Raw genomic sequence first — 23308 nt, forward strand, 5'->3', positions numbered from 1 at the left:
TAAAACTCTAGTTATTGAACAAGAAAGGATAATAAACTACAGTGTGACCAATCGTGTGCTGCGCCTGTGAAATCATGCCCGTTCCATTTTCAGTATGGATGACTGAAGAGCCCCTATGTATGAGCATGATTTAGCAATGTCAGCTGTCATAGGCATACTTTGTTTCGAAGTGTAGAAAACAACTTTGTTAAATAAATGAGTAAATGCAATTAAAATAACTAGAGATAGTGAACCCAAGTCTTCTTTCTTTCTTTCTTTCTTTCTTTCTTTCTTTCTTTCTTACATCATTTTTGGATGTTTGGAAGAATAAACCAATTTTAACCAAGTTTAATAATAATAATGTTTTTATTTATTATACCCCACCCATATGGCTGGGTTACCTCCTTCCTATGCTCAGTCAGAAGCCTGTCATGCCCCACCTTAGGGTGGAGGATGGATAATAAATCAAATTGTATATTTTAAGCTATTGATTTTTATTGCATTGTTTATATTTGTTGTTTTGGATTGGATTTTCTTTGTGGAGGAATTCTTTTTTTTTTTTTACTGTGCACAGCACGAAGTACATTCAGGGAGTTATATAAATACATGTTAACAACAACAGCAATAGTCACTACTCCCCACTACTATAGAACAAGGATATTGGTGGTAGCAGCTGAATCATCACCATCATTTTGAGATGCGTTTATGTTCTCTTTCTTGAACTTTGAGCACAATGGGTGTGTGTGTGTGTGTGTGTGTGTAAAGGTGCATGCAAATCAAGTCATGATGATGATGCTCTGTGCACTGGGCATTTGCAGGTTCAAGCGCTGATTGCATTATCACTCTAGGAAAGCAACATCACTACATGCATAGGCATAAAACTCACAAAAGTTATTCACAAGCTTTCCACCAAACTCTCAAAAGTGAATGCTGCAGATCTGGTGTGCAGTGAAATCCTATGCTATGCATGTTTACTGGAAAGGATGTCCCATTGTATTCATCTGGGCTAATTCCCTTATAAAAGTGCACAGGATTGCAGTCTAACTGTATCAATGGGAAATATAAGTGGGACATGAGGCACATACTCTATGACCATCATAAAACAGACAAAAACCCTGAGACACCTAAGGTGTCCCTAAGGAAGCCCGTTGAAGAACCCTAATAATGGAATCATGTAAAAAAATTCCTTCCAGTAGCACCTTAAAGACCAACTAAGTTAGTTCTTGGTATGAGCTTTCGTGTGCATGCACACTTCATGGTTGGAAGAATATGTCTGAATGTGTCTGTTGTCTGAATATGTCATTCAGAATATGTCTGAATGTGTCTGTTGTCTGAATATGTCATTCAGAATATGTCTGAATAAATCCCCAGAGCAAGAATGGCACATTACAGACTTACAAAACTTGGTGTCCTCCAGATGTTTTGGACTATAATTCCTAACAACCCAGCATGGCAAATGATCAGAGATGATGGGAGTTGTAGTCCCAAACATCTGGAAGTTTGGGGAAGGTTGGGGAAAGTTGGTGTAGTATAAGAAATGCATATTATTATTTTTCATTTGGCTACGTGTTTACTTGGGAATATATCTCATTATATAATATATATATTATAATGAGAATATATCTCATTATATAATAATAATAATAATAATAATAATAATAATAATAATAATGTATTATTTATACCCCACCCATCTGGGCGGCTCCCAATCGAGTGTTAAAAACAATACAGCATTAAATATTAAAAACTTCCCTAAACAGAGCTGCCTTCAGATGTCTTCTAAAAATAGGATAACTGCTTATTTCCTTGACATCTGATGGGAGGGCATTCCACAGGGCGGGCACCGCTACCGAGAAGGCCCTCTGTCTGGTGAGAGCAATAATCACTATAAACACGAATAAAACTGAGGTGTAAATGTATTGTTAACTCTTATTATTATAATTGGTGGTGATAAACTTTGCTTATGACTGATGAGAATATTGAAACACCTCTAATTTTAAGGAAATGTAATTCTTTCATTTCCAATGCTGTGATTCTTTCATTTCCAGTAATGAAACCATCTTTCACAGATGCATTGTGCCTATGACTTTAAAAGTTATATGCTGAGGTGTGGGGGTGGGAAGCCATGCCTTCTCTGGTATATGATGAATCCTCTCCACATGACTGTGCAGACTTAGCATGCATGCAGCCGAGAGCAGCGTGGTACTCGTGCAAAGCGCAGCACTGGAACTAAAGCACTCAGACTTTCCATCCCCTGAGCTCTGAAAGCTCGCAGCCCTCATCCCCCATAAGACCCAGATGCCTGGGTTTGCAGATTGCACGCACGTTACTTGAAGCAATACACACTTGCAGGCGGCAGCTCAGCCAGGTGAACCAAAATTAAAAACCTCCCTCTGGCAAAGCTATTAGAAGCTGTGCCAAGCTTGTCTCAGCTGGAAACAGCCTTTTTCCATATCTTATGGAGTTCATATGAATTGTTTTCTCTTCCAGGAGGTTGTAAATTCTCTGGGTCAGCAGATAAAACAGAGGGAGGGAGGGAGGAGAACCACCCTCAAATGAAAGACATTTATTCTTTTGCTTAAAATGAGCTCCCAGCATTTTATTGAAATCAGATGCCATGTATGGTTTACTTCAAGGATGTTTTGCAGAAGCCAACTGCAGAGTGCAATAACTCTGTGGAACACAAACACACAGCATTCCCACCCAGCAAGCCAAGGTGTAGTCAGAGCTGATTCAAGGGAAAGGTACCTGCTGAACAGACAGGAAGAGCAAACACTTAACGGATTTTATCTCTTTTACTACATGTATAGCCTGTCATTTTCTCCAAAGAGCTCAAGGCACCACACATGGCTCCTCCTCTCTCAATATTATCCTCATCAGAATTCTCTGAGGTAGGACAGGCTGAGAGACAGGGGAGCCAACATTGGGGTTAGAAGGGGCTTTGGCCCCCTCCATATTGGTGGGCAGCGGGCTGAGCCCCCCCCCCAATATTGAGGGGGCCAACATCCCCCGCCACTGCAGGGCACCCTCCGCATGACCCAGCCCCAGACCGGGAGCCCAGGAGCTGGGCAGGGACTGGGATGGGCCAAGGTGAGGGCAAATATCTCCCTCTGTGCTTTCCGCTGGGCGGCATCATGTGACACATTATGTGACACATCAGCGCCCCTGCTGAGAGATCATGACCAACCCTAAATCACCCAGTAGGCTTTGTAGATGCATGACCATTTGAATCCAGGGTTTCCCAGGCCACAACAACGCCGTACATTGAAAGCGAATTTATATGACTTCCACCGTCGTTGCTTTCTTCAAGGAATCCTGGGAACCATAAATTGTTCAGGGTGCTGGGAAATGTATTGTGAGGGGGTATACTACAGTTCCCAGGATTCTTAGGAGGAAACCAGTTAAAGTGATATAAATGTGTTTTAAATGTATGGTGTGAATGTGACCGTGGTCTCACACAGGGCTTTTTTTCAGCCAGAACTCGCTGGAACTCAGTTCCGGCAGCTCTCAAGTGGACGCCATTGCCATTCTACTAAAATGAGGGAGCTCATTTTCTAGAAAAATAGTACCGGTCTCACACTCTAACCACTGCACCGCACTGGCTCTCTGGCATAGTTGCCCTTTCTTACTTGATTTGGCTGCATTCAAGTTTCTTCCCCCTCCCCTCTCCAGTTCTTCCTAAAATCATTATCCAACTCCCCTTCTATTTCTCATTTGATCCTGACCTCCGGAGACACTGTTGCAGGAGGGAGCTGCATGCCGGAGTGAGAGAAAAGACTGTTTTTTAATGCTTTTAGCAATGTGACCTTAGGTATTGATTTAGAACCTGCTGCAGCGCTTCAGTGCAAAAAGGGAACTGTGGTAATTAAGTTAGTATCTGCACTTTCTAAAATAGTGCTGAATTGCAACAAAGAGAGAGAGAGAGACCCCTTTATTTCCTCCCTGCTGTCTCTCACTGAATGCAAATGCAGACACTGCCCTCTGACCCTGTGCAGCTTTCTTCAGCTGCAGCTGTGATTTGTCTTCTCTTTATGCCTTTAGGTAGGGGATGGATGGAGTCAAATCCATTCCTTCTGCTGCCCAGCTTTCTCTTCCCCAAACGGGCACTGAAGCATTTTTACACCCTACCTGACTTAATCACCCCCCTGAGATTTCTCATCGCAGAAAGAAAAACAGAAACTTGGGGAGGGGGGGATACACATAAAAATGGTTCTGATGAAATTGCTTTTCCCCCCCTTTCCATTTATGCATGGAAAGACTCCTATCTCAACAAAGTGCATTAAATATAAAATAAAAAATCTTTACAAAAGAGATGTGATAACGCCAGCATCCTGAAAAGCCTGTTTTTGTATTATTTCATTAGCAAAACAGAGCTGCTAAAGGTAATGGCAATAAAACCCTGAGTACCTTGGGGTAAACATGCAAATGACATGCTAATGTATGCAGATTAGCCCACCATGTTCAGTGTCCATAAAACCCCCACTAAATGCAGCTAATTAAAGATAGGTAAGTTGCTGCTGCCTGGCATTCTGCAGAAGGCAGTATATTATCACAATTATACTACGAGTGCCTTGGGGAATCTTGTCTTATATCTACCTTTCCAAATAACTTTCTTCTCCCTTTGATTTTTTTTCCCTACTGCAAAAGAGCAACCGCCTCTTTTCTTCATTTCTCAAAGATTCAGTGTAAGTGAACTGTAAAATTTAATAATGAAACAAAAGACTGGTTCTGCAAATACTGTTGAATGCGGTGCAATTGAGATCAGTAGGTGTTAAGCATGAACTAAAAGTTATTTTTCAGAACAGATATATAAAGAGAATCCCAGGATTAAATCTTACTTTCTCTCTCTCACACACCTGAGTCAACTCTAAGCCAATTATTATTATTATGGAACTGAATCATTTTTACTGACAACCAGCCCAAAGCTCTGGCCTGTTCTTAGAGATCTGAAAATATGAGGGTGTTGTAAATATTTTTTTAATTGCACAAATGCCTATTTTTAGATGCAGCAGAGTATATTTGTTTTTATAATAATTTGCATATTTTTAAATGCCATATTATGGCTCTAAATGCTGTTTTGTGCCTGGAGCCTACAGGAATTGGCTGGGTTTAAGTAGCTCAGTTGGTGAATGGATCCATTGTGTGCCCTTGGTTTTGAATAAACCAGGTTGTCAGTCCTTGAGCAGAGTGAAAGCTACTTGGTGGCAAGAGCTTCGAGGCATTTTCCTTACAGATAGCTTTAAATTCGTTTCCTGACTCGAAGACCAAGCTGTGGGATAATGCAAATGAGCAAAGACCTAAGCCTGCTCAAGTATTCAGAAGTATTCCTGTGACAGCAGAAGAAAATTAGAGCTCAATACTATACATGTTTACTCAGGTATGAATCCCATTGAATTCAGTGGGGCTTACTCCCATGTAAATAGTTATAGGATTGCAAAAAGGGAGGCATGAGGAAGTCAATGAAACAAGTGAATGAAGGTTAAGATTGAAAATATCGGAAGTGTTTTTAACTGTTTTTGTTTTGTTTTGTTAATTCAATGTTTTATGTATTGTTTTTGCTTTTGTTTTTGTATTGTACTATATTGTTTTGTTTAATCCTTTTTATTTCTTTTTCTAATCTTTAAACTCTTAATAAATATTATTTATTAAAAAAAAAAGGATTGCAGCTGGAGCCTTACTTAGTTATTCTACTGAGGCCACATTGTTCTGCCTCAGTCAGTGATATCAGTGCTTACTTAAACATGATATCAGTGCTTACTTAAACATTTAGGTACACATTTAGGCACACATTGAGACCCTGTGGTGAGTTACATGTTGTTTGTGCCACAGTTCTGAGCCTGTGGCAAAATTTTTCTCTCTCTCTCTCTCTCTATATATATATACAGTGGTACCTCAGGTTAAGTATTTAATTCGTTCCAGAGGTCCGTTCTTAACCTGAAACTGTTCTTAACCTGAAGCACCACTTTAGCTAATGGGGCCTCCTGCTGCTGCCACACTGGAGCACAATTTCTGTTCTCATCCTGAAGCAAAGTTTTTAACCTGAGGTACTATTTCTGGGTTAGCAGAGTCTGTAACCTGAAGCATATGTAACCCTCAGCGTATGTAACCCGAGGTACCACTGTATATCACACTTCAACAGTTGATGCATCGAGAGGGGATGCATAAAATGAGGGAATGGAAGAAAACATGCAAGGCAGTGGATTCCTGTACACATTACAACACAAGTGAGGTTTAATGTGATATTACCAACAAGCAGAAAAATGGAAAGCTGGATTTTGATAAGATTGGGAACAGTGGGACATAGAGAATGTGAATCAACATTACCAGCAGCTTGAAACCCCACCTTATCATCAGTTCCCTCCTGAATGAATTGCATGTAAGAACACTCCTCGCTTCGCCTCATACTTTCTTTCTCTCGTCTTTCCAAGTTTAAAAAGATACAGTGAAGGACTTCAGAATTCTGTTGCCAAAGTCTGCATCCTTACGATAACATTCAGCAGCCTGGTGCCATCCAGATGTTTGGGTCTAAACTCCCAGCATCATGCTGCCTGGGGCTGATGGGTAGAGCTGTCAAATTAAGTTTTTCTTCAGTTTCTCATTTCCCTTCCAATCTTAATTTCAGTATAAATTACTGTGCAAAGCAGCTGCAGCAGCTGAGTTGGGTCACCAGTGGGACTCTGTGGGGCATGACTGACATTCTCCACCCCCTAGGTTTTGGCAGTTTCTTGTGTCTGGCTCCTCTGCAAACTTACATAGTTCTGAAGACCTGCCATATGACACCATCAGTCCGTCATTAGACAATGGAATACTGCCTGCGCCATACATTGACTGTTATCTTTTTTCACACATTCACTGGATTGATCCATACGTATGTGTGCTGGTCCTGGGGGGAAGGTACCGTGATCGTAGTCAGAGTTCACAAGATGAGAGGCGAGGTCCGAAACTGGGAGCTGGGTGGGAACAGGAACGCTGGAAGGTCAGGAGCAGGAGGCCGAGCAGGGAACAGGAACGCTGGAAGGTCAGGAGCAGGAGGCCGGGCAGGGAACAGGAACGCTGGAAGGTCAGGAACAGGAGGCCGAGCAGGGAACAGGAACACTGGAAGGTCTGAAGCCAACAACGACGTTGCTCCCGCAACCTGGGACCGGGCTGACTGACCTTTATCTTCTTCTAAGGCCAGGGGCGGTCCCGGCCCCCAGGAGCCCCGCCTCCTCTGGCCTTAAGGCAAGCACTCCTCCTGGGAGCAACCAGTTCCCTTCGCCTCTCTGCCCTAAGCCTCTGTAGTTCAGGAGAGGCCGAAGGGTTACTGGGCCCCGGAGGAGGCTCACCTGTAGCCACTGAGTCCTCAAGCACCTCTGGTGCCTGCTCTTGAGGATCTGACACAGGTGCAGGCTCCTCAGAATCTAGGCCTTGCCCCAGTTCAGCCGGCCCTGGAGGCGGGGACTCCTGTGCAGGCTGGGATTCCTCTGGTTCAGCCTCTGAATCGGAATCCCAGGCCATCACAGTATGTGTGGTAAGGAGCAGGAACATACCAGCTCTGCCCTTGCTTCAGACCTCAATATGTTCAGCTGAACATTGGAACACAAGGTACGCTGTATTATTATGCGTTTTCTGTTCACACAGTTGGCAACAATGCAAAAAGAAGTTCCCCAACTCATTCATATGAAGCCTACAGTATGTGTCTTCATGTATGTGTCCAGACCTTCAATTAAAAGGTAAAAGGTAAAGGACCCCTGGAAGGTTAAGTCCAGTCTAAGGCACTCATGGGGTGTGGCGCTCATCTCACTTTGAGGTCAAGGGAGCTGGCGTTTGTCCACAGGCAGTTTCTGGGTCATGTGGCCAGCATGACTAAACTGCTTCTGGCATGAAGAGTACCAGAGCTAGTATGGAAATGCTATTTACCTTCCCGCCGCAGCGGTACCTATTTATCTACTTGCACTGGTGTGCTTTCGAACTGCTAGGTTGGCAGGAGCTAGGACAGAGCAACGGGAGCTCACCTCCTCATGTGTATTTGAACTGCCGACCTTCTGATTGGCAAGCCCAAGAGGCTCAGTGGTTTAGACCACAGTGCCACCTGTGTCCCTTTTAGATCTTCAATGTGAAAAGTGGACGCAGCCCTCCCCCTCCTTCGTGGATTCAGTGAATTGGTCATTAATCTGTATGAAGGCCATGATTATAGAGCTGTTTTCCCACTTGAAGATACCTGCAAATATGTATTTCTTTAGATTTATGGGTCACCCAAGCCTCAGGGAAGGTAAACATTCCATAACTCATTTGCTCTCTGTTCACTATTGCTGTGGGTCTGCTCTTACTTCTTGTACAAGAACAGTGACTTCAGGAAGGCCACCCAGGGACTCAGCAGCTGAGACGGGAAAGGTTTTGAGTTCAGGTTCAGAAGAGCGACTGTGGTTGACTTGGGAAGAGGAAAAAAGAGTTCCGTCTTGTAAAAGTCATTTCTGCCTATTTAAGAAGCACTTCAATGGAGTGGCAGCACTTCTTTCGATTAAGCCTTATTCCTGGGAAAGGGACAGCACAGAATCTGCTGATATTGGCAGAAATGGCCTTGGCTTCTTTTCGATGCTTCCCTTGATGAGGGTTTAAAGAACAGCTTTGGATCTGGCAGTCAGAGGACTTTTCCCACTTGTTTTACTTCTAAATATTCTTCAAAAGCTTCAGTGGCCTACAGAGCATCCCTTTGATCCTTCAAGCATACACCTACCTCAGACGATGCTCAACTCATTTCCTATCCACATTCAAGTTTCTAATTATTACTCTCAGGCACAAGGTGCTCTCAGCCTCCACCCAAACCACTGAATTTATGAAAGGATAGATGGGAATTTGGGCTGCAGATGGGTAGGATGAGCCCTCTGATAAATGGAGTGGAGACTACCTTACCTGGGCAAATGGGGCAGTGTCCCACCAACCTCAGCCAGTTCCCACCTGCCTTCCTTCTTACTTACAACCAGTCCAGAGGGGGGTAACACTGTCTGCCTTATTAGGAAGAAGATGGAGACAAACTAGAATCATTTGGCTCTGCCTGCCATTGGTTCTGGATCCACCTACTGCTTGACCTTCCTGCTTTCCTGTGCCAGTGGGCACCAGCCACTACTGGCTAAAGGTAAATTAGTTTTAAGTTAGAGCATTCCCCCCCCCCCCATGTGAGCACTATGCCCACAGCCTGTTAATTTCAGATCAGAACACCAAAATGTGAGTGCTATAGCTAAACCATTGGTATTCAGGTAGTGAGTTGTCAGAGCCTGACCCTCAATTCCCCATGTACTCCATAAGCAATGGTAGTTCCTAACCGGACCCTGATATCATCTTTTGAGGCTCTCCTTTGTGTCCCTCCTCCTCGAGAGGTTTGGAGGGTGACAACACAAGAACAGGCCTTCTCTGCAATGGCTCCCCATCTGTGGGATGCTCTCCCCAGGGAAGTTCACCTTGTGCCTTCATTATACGCCTTTAGGCGCCAGGCAAAAACATTCCTTTTTAATCAGGCCTTTGGTTGATCTGCTTTACATCCTATGCTCTTAAAATGCGTTTTTTTGTGGAGCGGGGGCATTGGGTTGTTGTTTTTATTTTTATTATGTATTTTATTCTGTGAACCGCCCTGGGTATAAGGAGGTTAAATAAATAAATAAATAAATAAATAAATAAATAAATAAATAAATAAATAAATAAAGTAAGTAAGTAAGTAAGTTCCTGAGGATGCCCACTCCCCTTTCCTCCATGGTGAGAAAAAGAAGGCCACTTTGCTGGAAGAACTTGCCCATCATGACTTCAACTCCTTGCTCAGTGGTAAAGCTTACTGACTGAGCATGGGCCAGTTGAAATCTCTCAGCCGACCCAACCTCACAGGATTGTTGTGGGGAGAAACAGGCACACTGCCCTGAGCTCCTAGGAGGAAAGGTGGCAATGAAAAAAATTAAAATATTCTAATCTGGGACAGCAGTTCCTCCTCAAAGGCCGTGCTATTCAATATATTTAGCAATCTTTTCCAAAGTAAATACTTACTGGCCTATAGTGGGTATGGGTTCCTTACCTTTCCATACCTTTGTCAGAGGTTTTATCATTCAGAATGTTAATTTAAACTTCACAGCTCTACTATCCTTGTCGCTTGGGTGAGTGGTGAGAAGACTGCAGTGAGAAGATATTTTGATGGCAAGTTGAAGTACACTGGATAGCACTTGATCTTGCTGATGGTCTAACATGAACCCTGGTGTTGGAGTAGGAACCAACAAAACTAATTTTAAGTCTGAACAATTGTCCTACAACCAGAGGGTGATAGTGGTTCTAACAAACTTATAAACACTGGTTCTAACTGGTGAGCCTCTTAGATTTCAAAGGAAATCATGCTGATTGGACAGTTTGCAGTTAGTAAGCATCAGTGAAACAGGTGAACAGAAGAACAGGACCCAAAGCACTGCTTGCCTACATAAGGACATGCCTTACCAAAATTATGACCACTAAATCTAAACAATCTACTGATGCAAATTTCCTTTTCTTGTGACCAAATATGATTTTTAAATGCACACTTTTGGTTACCAAACTCTGTCTTTAGCTCAGCAGAATGGAGCATTCTGCTCTTCCTCCTGAAATCATCCCACAGTGGTAGGTCAATATATTTTCCCAATAAAGAACATAAACTTATTAACATATGAGTAATACATATCAAGGGGACGCAGGTGGCGCTGTGGGTTAAAGTCTCAGCGCCTAGGACTTGCCGATCGAAAGGTCGCGGTTCGAATCCCTGCGGCGGGGTGCGCTCCCGCTGCTCGGTCCCAGCGCCTGCCAACCTAGCAGTTCGAAAGCACCTCCGGGTGCAAGTAGATAAATAGGGACCGCTTACCAGCGGGAAGGTAAACGGCGTTTCCGTGTGCGGCTCTGGCTCGCCAGAGCAGCGATGTCACGCTGGCCACGTGACCCGGAAGTGTCTCCGGACAGCGCTGGCCCCTGGCCTCTTGAGTGAGATGGGCGCACAACCCCAGAGTCTGTCAAGACTGGCCCGTACGGGCAGGGGTACCTTTACCTTTACCTTTAATACATATCAATGTGATGTTGCAGCAATGTGGGGATTTTTGTACAGCAGCTGATATTCCCAGTGACCTTGTAATATGGATGAAATCCAATATTAAAACCTGAAAGGGGTTATTAGGGAGAGGGGAGGGAAAGCCTGGCAAGATTCTTTTGCACAAGTGGCCTTTGTAGAAAGAAATAAGAAATGAAATCCAGCCACCTGCTGCAAGGCATGGCTATCCAGGCACCAGTCTGACCCCTCCTCACTTGACCTGCTGTGACACCACCCAGGCTGTACACATAATGCAACCCAAACATCTGATCTCGCAAACCGCACTGGAAAGTGTGAGCAAGTACATTGGCACATCCCTCACGTACTATGCTGCGATGTTTTCTTTCTTTCTCCATTGGATTGAGCCATTCTGCAGCGGGAGCTTTTAATAGACCAAAAGAAAAGAGATCTATCACAAGACTGCCCTGGTTTTGCACCCTTCATTTGTTTTAAGCTGGAGTGACCTCAGAGAGCACAAGACTAGTCCTCCTGCCCGGCCCTTTTCAAACCCAAGCCTGTCTCAAAGGAGTCTTGTTTTCTTGCTGGCTTTCGCACACCAAGGCACTGTTGTGTGACTTTAACATTGTAAATTATGTCTGTTTAAGAAAATGTCAGTGTTTTTTAAAAACAGAATAACAAGAACTGTGGAAAGGCCGGGCTGTGCATTTTACTCCCAAAGTTTGAATGCAAGGAGAATGGTACATTCATCATTCTAAACCAGTAGGAAAAGAGACGAAAGATGGATGCACAATGCAACTTCAGTCCCAAGTAACGTGATAGCTGTTTCTTTTCTTTAAAGCAAGCTTATCTGGGACATGTTAGTGCTCATAATCTGACATCTGAGGCACTATCAATGCAGGTCTCTACTTACAAGCAACTGAAATGTTGAAAAGTCTCTTTCTTAAAAATTGAGGTTGCTTCCATATGATATGCTACATTAACCAGGGGGTTGCTTGGGGTAGGAACATTTTGTGGTCCTCCAAATAGGATGACATGGGCACCCCATTGCCAGCTGTTTTTGTGTTTCCCCTTCTTCAATCAACGTCATCAATTTTTTTTAGTTTTACCTATGTCTAACTATGCTTGCCATTGCATTGGCTTTAGGCTTACTATATCCTACATACTGGGATATTTAATGTGAACATAGCTCTGTGTGTATTTTGGTTTAGTGAATATTTCAGGACAATAGTGCAAATTGCTTCTTGCCTGTTGGTCCCCCCCAGGCACACACCTTAAGACCCATGTGATGATTATTGGTTGCCAGATCCAGAGCCCATGTAGGTGTACAACCTGATGAAGATGGAAGATGGGAAGGTAGGACCCAGGGAAGTCTGAGTTCAGTCCCTCCAATTGTCCATTTTTTCCAGGTACAGGCCCAGATTGACAGAAGCCATCTCGGTTTCTTATTTGATCCCGGAATCTCTCGCTTTTCCTTAAGACATCTGCATTTTCACCAGAGTAATGTTGAAGGGTATGATAGGATGTCCCTATTTTCATTGGAGAAATATAGGAGGATATGGAGTTATGCCACCCCCGAGCCAAGGAGATGAGTAAATTACAACCTTTAGAAGACACCTGAAGGCAGGGAAGTTTTTATTTTAATGTTTCATATTTTATTATGTTTTTATTTATGCTGGAAGCTGCCCAGAGTGGATGGTGCAGCCCAGTCAGATGGGCGGGAAACAACCACAACCACAACCACAACAACAGAATAAAGGTAAAGGGACCCCTGGCCATTAGGTCCAGTCGTAGCCGACTCTGGGGTTGTGGCGCTCATCTTGCTTTATTGGCCGAGGGAGCCAGCGTACAGCTTCCGGGTCATGTGGCCAGCATGACTAAGCTGCTTCTGGCGAACCAGAGCAGCGCATGGAAATGCCGTTTACCTTCCCGCTGGAGTGGTACCTATTTATCTACTTGCACTTTGACGTGCTTTCGAACTGCTAGGTTGGCAGGAGGAGGGACCAAGCAACGGGAGCTCACTCTGTTGCGGGGATTCGAACCACCAACCTTCTGAGCGGCAAGTCCTAGGCTCTGTGGTTTAACCCACAGTGCCACACGCATCCCAACAACAGACTAGGATGTCCCTATTTTCATCAAAAAAAATTGGAGGGCATGTGAGTTGTCTTCTGATTTCATCATGGATGGTGGAGATTTGCAGTGGCAGTGTAGGCTGTGGAGCTGGCTGAGGAGGAAGGTTTAAGGGGTGCCTGAAATATATGGCTTGGACATAGCCTTAAAAGTAAATGGGAGGTGAAGAAGGTGACTATATTTTGTTGAGAACACAAAAATAGTAGCAGCAATGGAAAGGAAGCTGTGAAACTTACTGAACACAACTAACACTGTGTGTGTGTGTGTGTGTGTGTGTGTGTGTGTGTGTGTGTTTTGGAACGGCAGCCTAAAAAATAAATGAGAATAAACCACTGTGGTAGTACAAGTAAGAAACCTCCTCTTCAAATGGAGATGTGTATTATATCAGATGCGACTTCAGTAAGTACAAGGATTGGAATGTTCTGCATAACTAGAGGACAGAGGACAGATAAAAAGCTGAGTAGGTGTGGCAAAAACCTGCTTCTCTTATGCTTACAAAGCCCAGGTCAAGCGCATCAACTCTAGGGGGTTGATGTGTCTCAAACCCCAGAAAATTGGGGTGTGGGGATTGTCTGCAACAGAAGAGGAGAGTTAACTGTGAATAGGGTTAAGTGCTGGAAGAGGAAAGTCCTTAGCAAGAATTAGTATGTCTGCAGCTGATCATTTTATTAAAATAATGAATACTTTATTTTGTTTTCAATGGCCTGAAGACATGTATAAAGTTGTTTATGAGTTATTTAAAGATGGGGTTGAATGGAGACTCTGTAGTCATAGCAGTCTGTTTGGAATTCTTGTAATGAGAGGTCAGATGTGATGCAGCAAGGAACACACAAAGCAGGGAGAAAGAGGGATGGAGATCCATTTATAAAGGTCAAGCGATCAGATTTTTCTTAGCGGGCACATGTGGTTCTAGTTTGCTCGTATTTTCCAAGGGCTTGTTCTCACAAGCTTCTATTTCTCATATCATAAAAACGATGGTAACAAGGTCAATGATAAATTGCCTTGCTCTGGATTTGTTTCCATCATCTTTTTTCCAGCTGCTCCAGTCACTGCCTATGCTCCAGTGAATCTTTGCTTCCATCAGCGTTGATGCATTGTGGCAGAATCACCTTATTCATAACTCCCCTCCTAAAAAAGAGACCTATACCCATGATAAGATTCTTACGATAGCTCTTTGGATGGAGCTGATAAATGCACTGAATCAGACATGTCCTTTAGAAGTAGTTGCCAGCCTTTTTCTTGACAGACTCTGGGGTTGTGCGCCCATCTCACTTAAGAGGCCAGGGGCCAGCGCTGTCCGGAGACACTTCCGGGTCACGTGGCCAGCGTGACATCGCTGCTCTGGCCAGAGCCAGAGCCGCAAGAGTGTCATAAGTCAGGTGCAAAATATGAAGCAGTGCTATACTACTGTTCACCGGAGTACATTTCTCAGCCACTCACGCCTTATAGTTATGCAGTCACTTCTCAGGACCGCCATATAAAATGTGACTTGAATAGCCATTGACAAATATTGTCACAGGGCACCTTCTTTCCTGGCAGTAGAAAATGAACATAAGAAGAGGCTGCAGGACCAGGCCAAAGACCTATCCATTCCAGCATCCTGTTCTCACAGACAGTGGTGTAGCATGGCAGGGGAGGGAGGGGCTCCCGGGGCAATTGCCCCAGGTGTAATTTTTATTTAGGGGTGCGCCTCTGCAGTTGCTGCCCTGACTGGAGGCACTCCCTGCCCCACCTGCCCACCTAACTTGAGCAGCAGCATTCTGAGCAGGAGCTGGGAGAGGACAGGAGGAGGACAGGCCCTTTCATCCCTCGGTCGCATGGCATCCCATGCTGGTGGGGAAGGCAGGTGGACAGCGAGACTCACGGTGGCATGGCACCCCAGCCCAAGGAGGCACGTGCATGTCCTGCCACTGCTTTGCAGCTCTGTTTGGCAGCAGAGGCCACAGTTAGGGAGCACAGGTACCATACTTGCCCTGGACGCTGACAAGCCACGCTATGCCACTGCTCACAGATGCTCTTGGGAAGCCCACAAGTAGAAGAATAAGAAGAAGAGTTTGGATTTGATATCCCGCTTTATCACTACCTTTAAGGAGTCTCAAAGCGGCTCACATTCTCCTTTCACTTCCTCCCCCACAACAAACACTCTGTGAGGTGAGTGGGGCTGAGAGACTTCACAGAAGTGTGACTAGCCCAAGGTCACCCAGCAGCTGCATGTGGAGGAGCGGAGACGCGCCTGAGTGCAACAGTACTCTTCCCACAGCAACTGGTATTCACAGGCATACTGAATAAAGATTGAGCATTGGAAATGCCTACCAAGAAGAAACAGAAATGATCAGTTGTTTCACCACTTGTTTAATATCTGAGCTATTGCAGTGTCTCTTCTCCTGGCTTACTCATCTCTCACCTCTCACGCTCAAGCTCCCTTTTTCTGTTTTCATTTCTGCTGTTCATCATTGCTCTTCCCACTGGGCACTCTGAGTACAAATCACCTCTGTTTCCTCCATCTTCACTGCTATAGAGACTTCTCTGTATTTTAGGAACACTCCCCTATCCACGGCCAATCTTCCTTCCTTGCTGCTTTGATGTGGATCTCTGTTACACACTAAACAGATAAAAGTGCTTGTTCAGGGGTCCATGGTCACAATTCCTCAGGCACTAGACTGGCAGAAAGTCATATTAATTACAGTAGCCTTTGCAGAAACTGCTCTCAGCAGATTAGATCCCACATAGGAAGAGAACCTTTATACGCTCCTCATCAAGTCGACACAATTTAGCACTGTTCATAATTGGAGTGGCTCAAGCTGTTGCACGACAGAAGCATAAAAATATGAAATTTATTTTCCTGATACTAAATATTTCAAGTTCTTGTTTTAAGTGTTCAGAAAGTGGTCATGACCCGACGCGCTTCAGACACATGTAATAGTGTAATACACTAGCTATTTCATTTTTTTTTTTAATAAAGCAACTGATGCAATTTTCATTCCTTCACAAACCATCTAAGTGTACAGCAAATTGTCTCCCAAATGAACAAACCAACCCCACAAGCAATCAGGTTTCGCTCTGAAAACACTTATTTAACTGTTTCTTATTATTATTTATATATGCCAGCAAATTGTTAGACATTTTAGCAGTCCATAAGTAAAGCAACTGCATTTCATATTCATTATGCTTCTCCGAGAAATACATTAGGTGCTATGTGTAGCAATTTTTTACATTAATAACATGATTATTGTGACCCTTCAGCTTTTCAAATAACATAGATAGATATAGATGATAGATAGATAGATAGATAGATAGATAGATAGATAGATAGATAGATAGATGATAGATAGATAGATGATAGATATAGATAGATAGATAGATAGATAGATAGATAGATGATAGATAGATAGATAGATGATAGATAGATAGATGATATAGATAGATAGACAGATGAAAAAAATAATTCAGTCTGGAAAAACCTGTTGGACTAGGGAGACTTTATAAGATGTCCATAGGGTCAAACATTATTAAGTATAAATATAGCCAGGGAGCCCATCTAAAGCACTGGGGCCAGTGTTGAAAAGGCTATGCTCTGACAGCTCACAGATATTTTCAGAAATAGGGCAGGGAGCAAGGAAGAGGTTTTTCTGGGTTATGCAAAACCTGTGGTGTGTTTATTAAAACTAACACTTAAAATATGCTTAGAGATAGTTGAAGCCATTGCTGCAGCATACACTGAAGAGGAAAGAGCTATGGCTAAGTGGCAGAGTATTCGCTTTGTTTGGAAAAGGTCCTGGTTCAATCCCCAGCATCTCTAGCTAGAGCTGAGAGACAACTCTGTCTGCAACCTTGGAAAGCCTCTGCCTGCCAGTGAAGACACATACTGAGCTAGAGAGGCTAATGTTCTAACTCATTTCGAGACAGCTTCCTGTGTTGCTAAGATACACCTCCATCTCAAAATGTGTAAGGAGCTATGGTGCAGGGTTCTGTTCCAGCTGCAGCTTCCAAATAGTGCACGGCAATCACCAGTCTTTGAATAAATCCCCTTTTTATTTTTATTTTTAAATAATATTTATTCAAACTTTTCAAAATTACAGAAAAAAGAAAAGAAAAAATACATAATACGACACAAAAAGCAAGAAAAGAAAAATAAAAAAAACAGAAAAATACAGAAAAAAAGAAAAATACAATCATTAAAAAAGAAAAAAGAAAAAGAAATTAAATCCCTTACATAATCAATTTCCCTTTACTTATTTTCTTGACCTCCTCACACTTCCCATTTCTGTATTCAGGTTCAAATTTTTATTTCAGCAAGTCCTTTTCACCTTATTTTTTTTAACTTAATAATTTATTTTAATATGTTATTATTTTACGTTCTCTCTTTCATCCATTTCCTCAGTTCATTTTTGCTTAATCTTCTCATTTAGGTGATTTAGTTTATTTTAAAAACCACTTTTACTTTATCCAATTTTAACTCTCATCCAGACTTATATAAGAAGAAATCCCCTTTTTAGATCCAGTCTTCTCAAAGGGCATCATGGCCTCAGTACATCCACCCAGAAACAGAAAGGTACGTATCCTACCTAGGAGACAAGATGGGCAAAATAGAGATGTACCTGATGCACTATTTGGAGAAAGTGAAACTTCCTAAAGGAGGTAGGAACTGAGATGGCATTGAGGGCAACATGGTGCTGTAACCTAGTTAAACCTAACAAGGTCTGGGTCTGTTCAGTGCTTGGTTGGGCAATCACCTGGGAACTCGACACACCACAATGAAGTCTAATCATAGATGAATTAAATATAGAAATTGTGAAAAGGTTTGACATGAAAGGAGGAGCACCTGTAGTGATAATTCTTGGGAAAGGGCAAGAAGAATCCCAATAGGTGATTATTTTAAATCCATTCTTTCCTACAACTTTGCCACTACCTCCTTGTTCGTGACCAAGCTGGTGTAGGAAAGAAGAAACATAGCGCAATGCAACTTCTTCCAGAGCACAGTACTTGAGAGGCCTTCTTTGCAATGCATGCAGATGAGGTGATGGTGAGGCTCCCAAGTTTGCTTGTGACGTATTATGATAGGATAGAGGAAGTCAGAGAGTGGGAAAAAGAAGCAAAGGCTGGATCCTTCTTTTCCCTTCTTTGATGATACCATTAAAATGGTATCACTTCTTTGCAAGGTTGGTTAAATGTTGCATTTCAGCTGGCTGAAAATCTTTTGTGAAAGCTCAGGTTGAATCTGTGTAGTCAGAAGTAGCCACCACCAAGTTCAACGGAGCTTACACCCAGGAAACTATGCATTGGATTACATTTATGCTAATCATAATAAATTGGGTATTGTGTGCTATGTGCTCTTTGATGTTCACAGGCAGTACGGCCACCTGAGCAGGGTACTTTATTTTGGTGTTTTGGGAATGTAGCTCTTTAGCCAGTGATGGAAGGGAAAGAATTTTTTTGTGGTTTAGTAACATGAGTAAGGGACACGGGTGGCGCTGTGGGTAAAACCTCAGTGCCTAGGACTTGCCGATCGTATGGTCGGCGGTTCGAATCCCCGCAGCGGGGTGAGCTCCCGTCTTTCGGTCCCAGCTCCTGCCCACCTAGCAGTTCGAAAGCACCCCTAAGTGCAAGTAGATAAATAGGTATCGCTTTATAGCGGGAAGGTAAACGGCGTTTCCTTGTGCTGCCCTGGTGCTGGCTCGCCAGAGCAGCTTCGTCACGCTAGCCACGTGACCCGGAAGTGTCTCCAGACAGCGCTGGCCCACGGCCTCTTAAGTGAGATGGGCGCACAACCCTAGAGTCGGACACGACTGGCCCGTACGGGCAGGGGTACCTTTACCTTTAACATGAGTAAAAACAAGAACTAGTTGCAGAGAGAAATTGAGACCTTATAAAACTGTTGTGGGCCTCCCACTAGGGAAGGGACATGCAAATCCCTTTCTACCTGTTGTCAAACAAATGCAGACCCTCCAAGTGTCCCTATTTTCCAGGATGTCCCTGATTCAGAGAAGCTGCCCCGGTTTCTGATTTAATCCCGGAATGTCACACTTTTCCTTAGGATGTCCCTATTTTTGTTGGAAAAATGTATGGAGTTATCTGACCTCTGAGCCATCTGAAGGCAATCCTGTATAGGGAAGTTTTTAAAAATATTTAATGTTTCATTTTGTTTTTGTATATGTTGGAAGCTGCCCAGAGTGGCTGGGGCAACCCATTAAGATGTGTAGGGTATAAATAGTAAAATTATCATTATGGAATGGGACATCCCTATTTTCATCAGAGAAATGTTAGAGGGTATGCAAATAGTATGTGATATGCACTCCAGAACACACACCACTTGTACATATAACTAACACTGCCCATGTGATATGCAGGTGTTTTAGTTTATAACTTTCTCCTCACAGACAGCAGCCGGATTTCCCAAGAGTTTATGCTCCACGGTTTCTCGGCGAAAAGAAGAGACATTGTACAGGCTCACAGCCCCTGGCTGTTGATAAGTGTATTTGTTTTCATTATTTGATTTTTTTAAAAAAACAAAACAAAACAAAGCAAGATCTTCCGTTGTGTAAATCAGCTGGGCAGATGTTCTCAACACTGTTCCTTGGCCTGTGAAAAATGTGTGAGGTTTACATAGCGGCTAGACCATCTCAGTCTCTGTGTTATGTTTCTACTAATCCTATGATACCTTACAGTCTACCACTGTGGTTCATAAATCAGTTAAGGCAGAGCACATTAGCACAGGATATAGTGCACTAAGTACACCTTGTCATACCCGGTTCCTGTGAAAGTAAACCAACTTATGAGTAGCGGTGGGGGAGAAATTTGAAACAATGTGCAATTTGAAACACAGCCATTTATGATGTTGCTTTATGCTGAGTCGGACTATTTAAACCAGCATTGCCTATTCTGACTGGCAGCAGCTATCAAATATATCCAGCCTCTCTGGGGTAGAATATGTTGAACCTGAGGGCAAATACTTTGAAACAATGCATTTAGGATTACCCCATCTTTCATTTCATTCCATTTATTATATTTTTGTGCTGCTTTCTACGCGCACAAATCACAAAGTGGCTCACAAACAATAAATAACAATAACATAATTAATTACAATATCAGAACCTCAGAAATTCAATATAAGTTATATAGAATAATTAACAAATCCTCAGTAAAACAACCACATTCTATAAAACACTATTAACAAGACAGCTTTTTAAAAAATCTGAACAGCACAAGCACATAAAAGTCATATTATAAGACGCACAGAGCACTCATAATCCGCCAATAACCAAAAACAAACTTGGCACTGTTGAATTCACACACACACACAAACACACACATACACACACATTCCTCACCCATATGACCACTAATCTTCTACTCAGCTCATCAAAAGACACATACACGTAGTGCCCATGGCAGCAATTTCATTCTGAAAGCTCCTAGGACTTGAGGGTGGGGGTAAAGCAATTGGAAAAACTATTGCCTGATGGTCAGCACAAAGTCTCTCCCCTCTTACAGTTCTTCCTCTGGAAACAGCTCCCTAACCAAAGTTCCCTAGGGCTGAAGGGTGGGGCAAGGCAAGTGGAAAAGTCTTAATGATTTTAGTGAGCCCAACACTCTCATCCTAAACAACTATCTTTGGAAGTAACATCCATAAAACTGAATAGGATTGAGTGATCAAAATGTAAGATAGTTTGTACATTATGAGCTGAAATTATAAAACGTTATCCAAGGGAACGATGCAGCACAGGTGGATTTCAGAACAGCTTCACAAAAGCCAGAGGGAGTTACCACAGCTGCCAGTAGTAGCTGTTGTCTCATGAGCAGCATGCCATCCCTTACACATGTTTCGAGCTGTATCTTTGATCAGTGTATTCAATGCAGTGAGGCCCCCACAATCTTTGAGAGGGAATAGACAGATAAATCTCTGGATCAGGCTGTAAGTGCCCTAAGGTTTTATAGCTAAGGAAGCAATCACTTTCCCAAAGACCTGAAACTCACAAACCCAGCAACACTTGTAGAGGCCAGTTCTTCACTAGGAAGTTTTCTCGGGATAAAATTTCCTGTAGTATTTTTTTATTCCTCTCTGGAGCTTTGTGACATAATTCCAAGCAAAACAGTATGACATCGACATGACATACAAAATACAAGGAATCTTCTCGTTTAAATTTCCTTGGCTCAGCTTTGTGAGCTGGAGAAGGGAAAGAGGGAAGACACTGGAAGATGATTCATACTGTTTATAAGAACTTCCTCCTTCTAGTGAACCATGGATGTGTCAGAAAAAAATTGAAACTTTCCTTGCAGATACGATTTTATTTTGTTTAAAATTTCTTTAAGAGCTCGTGCTGGAGCTCAACAGGACAGATCTGGCTGACTGAAAGAAATCGCATGATGGGTTCCACTGCATTTGTCCTTGCCAGTAATAAGGCCATGTAGCCAATTTTCTCTACGAACCCTTCCCACTGTCTTCACCTCTCATTCTGACTCCATTAAGCGATGTTTTCTTTTCTTTTTCAGGAAGAGGGCAAAGATGTTTAAACCCTGATCCAAAGCACATTTAACTGGAACTAAATCCACTGTTTTTCATGCAGCTTAAGATGCCTTTCTCAGTTACACATGGCTCTTCTTAAATATATAAATAAAATTTGAAAAGGATTTGTGCTCCAATTATGGTTGCCATTTGACTACAGGGAAAAAGATATCCCAGCTTTTCTGGGGGGGAGGGGAGACGGGAGGATTGAGCCTGCTGCAACAAACGAGTCAAACTTAGCAACTTAAAGATTTTGCCAGGCTTGCCTAATATTTGTATTTGCAGTTGGAATCCATTCATTGTTACTAATGAACTTAATAAATAGGACATTTTCCTCAGAAAAATAAAGCACTGGGACATTTTCCAGAAAGCAATTGTGTTTTGGACGTTTTCCCACCCCACATCAGGGACTAGGCCCTAGGATATAAGCACAGGCTCGGCCTCCCATTTCTGTCAGCTCCCGACACAGGGGGCAAAGAGAGGTTTGTTTGCTTGACCATTAAAGTATCGATATACTGCCATATCATAAAATATCAGGGTGGTGTACAACATTAAAACATAAAATCTGTTCCTGCTTCAAGTCTTTCATACTGGTGGTTGGCGCCCATTCTGAACAACTGGTATTCTGAAGCAAACTGCCTTCAGCACCAGTGGTGGAACATAGCCATCAAGTCATTGATGTATTGATCCTCCATGAATTGTTTAATCCCTTTAAAGGCCATCCAACTTGGTGGCCATCACTGATTCATGCAAGGGCAAATGCCATCGATTATCTATGTAGTCTGTGAAGAAGTGCTTCATTTTGTCTGCCCTAAATCCCACCACACCTTCTCTCAGGCCTTCCCATATCTCCCAAGTACCTCAGGAAAAACAGGACATCCGGTTTTTGGGTGAGAGATTGTGGTGGCCATTTTGGGTGCCATGTGTTAGGATATTTCCGTTCCACCTTAAAAAGGGGACAGGCTGTTGTGAGTCACACAGCCTGCATATTTCCTGCTCACAGGAAGTTTCTGTTTTGTATATAGCTTTTGTTTCTCTCTGTCGCCTTGACACGCAGGCAGGCAGTCATGTTTTTTCTTTGTTCTGACCAATGCTGAATAAAGCTGTAAATATGCTGCTCTCCTGGGTGAATCTTTCATTGTTCAAACTCTGCGAAAAGGGCGTGCATGAATCCTGGAATGTGGACAGCTATTTCTGAGGCTCATGTCGCTAATTGACTGATACTGTTTCCACGGGAGACTGGGAGACGACGTGGAGGCACCATGGCCTATGTCTCCCTGGCAGTATCCCAACACCATGATACTGCATGTACATTTTGGGGGGCCATATTCTCGTGCGGCACCCAAAAACACAAGACCTCATCCTGAAAGAACACTTTTCCAGGTTGAGAGTTCAGTGTGGGTCATGTGACTCACCCAGGAGCACATCCTGGAAGACGCTTGTCCTGGTTTTAGCTCCAGAAAAGTTGGATGCTATCCTTCCCCTCCCAAGTTTCCCACATGCACCACTCTAGAGCCACATCTTTATTGTGTTTTCTCTCTTTACATGATGGTTTAGCAAGCTATGTGCACCGAAGAAAGACTCGCTTATGGTACTGAAATGCAGTCCCCAGCCTGCACTCTGAAGTGCTGTAGTCCCAACAGGTCTATTCCATGTGATTATTTTTTTTATGG

The 23308-nt window shown here is 43.1% G+C and overlaps 1 long non-coding RNA gene across 1 annotated transcript; it reads left to right on the top strand.

Moving 5' to 3' along the window:
* The first annotated feature begins 7592 nt into the window (after positions 1-7592).
* Positions 7593-21760, top strand: LOC307220171. The gene is made up of 4 exons (XR_013840744.1): positions 7593-7691; positions 8976-9094; positions 20624-20686; positions 21627-21760. It is a non-coding gene; the product is annotated as an uncharacterized lncRNA (long non-coding RNA).
* The last annotated feature ends 1548 nt before the right edge of the window (positions 21761-23308 follow it).

This window comes from Podarcis cretensis (genome assembly GCF_951804945.1).
Source record: "Podarcis cretensis genome assembly, chromosome: 7".
NCBI classification, from domain to species: domain Eukaryota; kingdom Metazoa; phylum Chordata; class Lepidosauria; order Squamata; family Lacertidae; genus Podarcis; species Podarcis cretensis.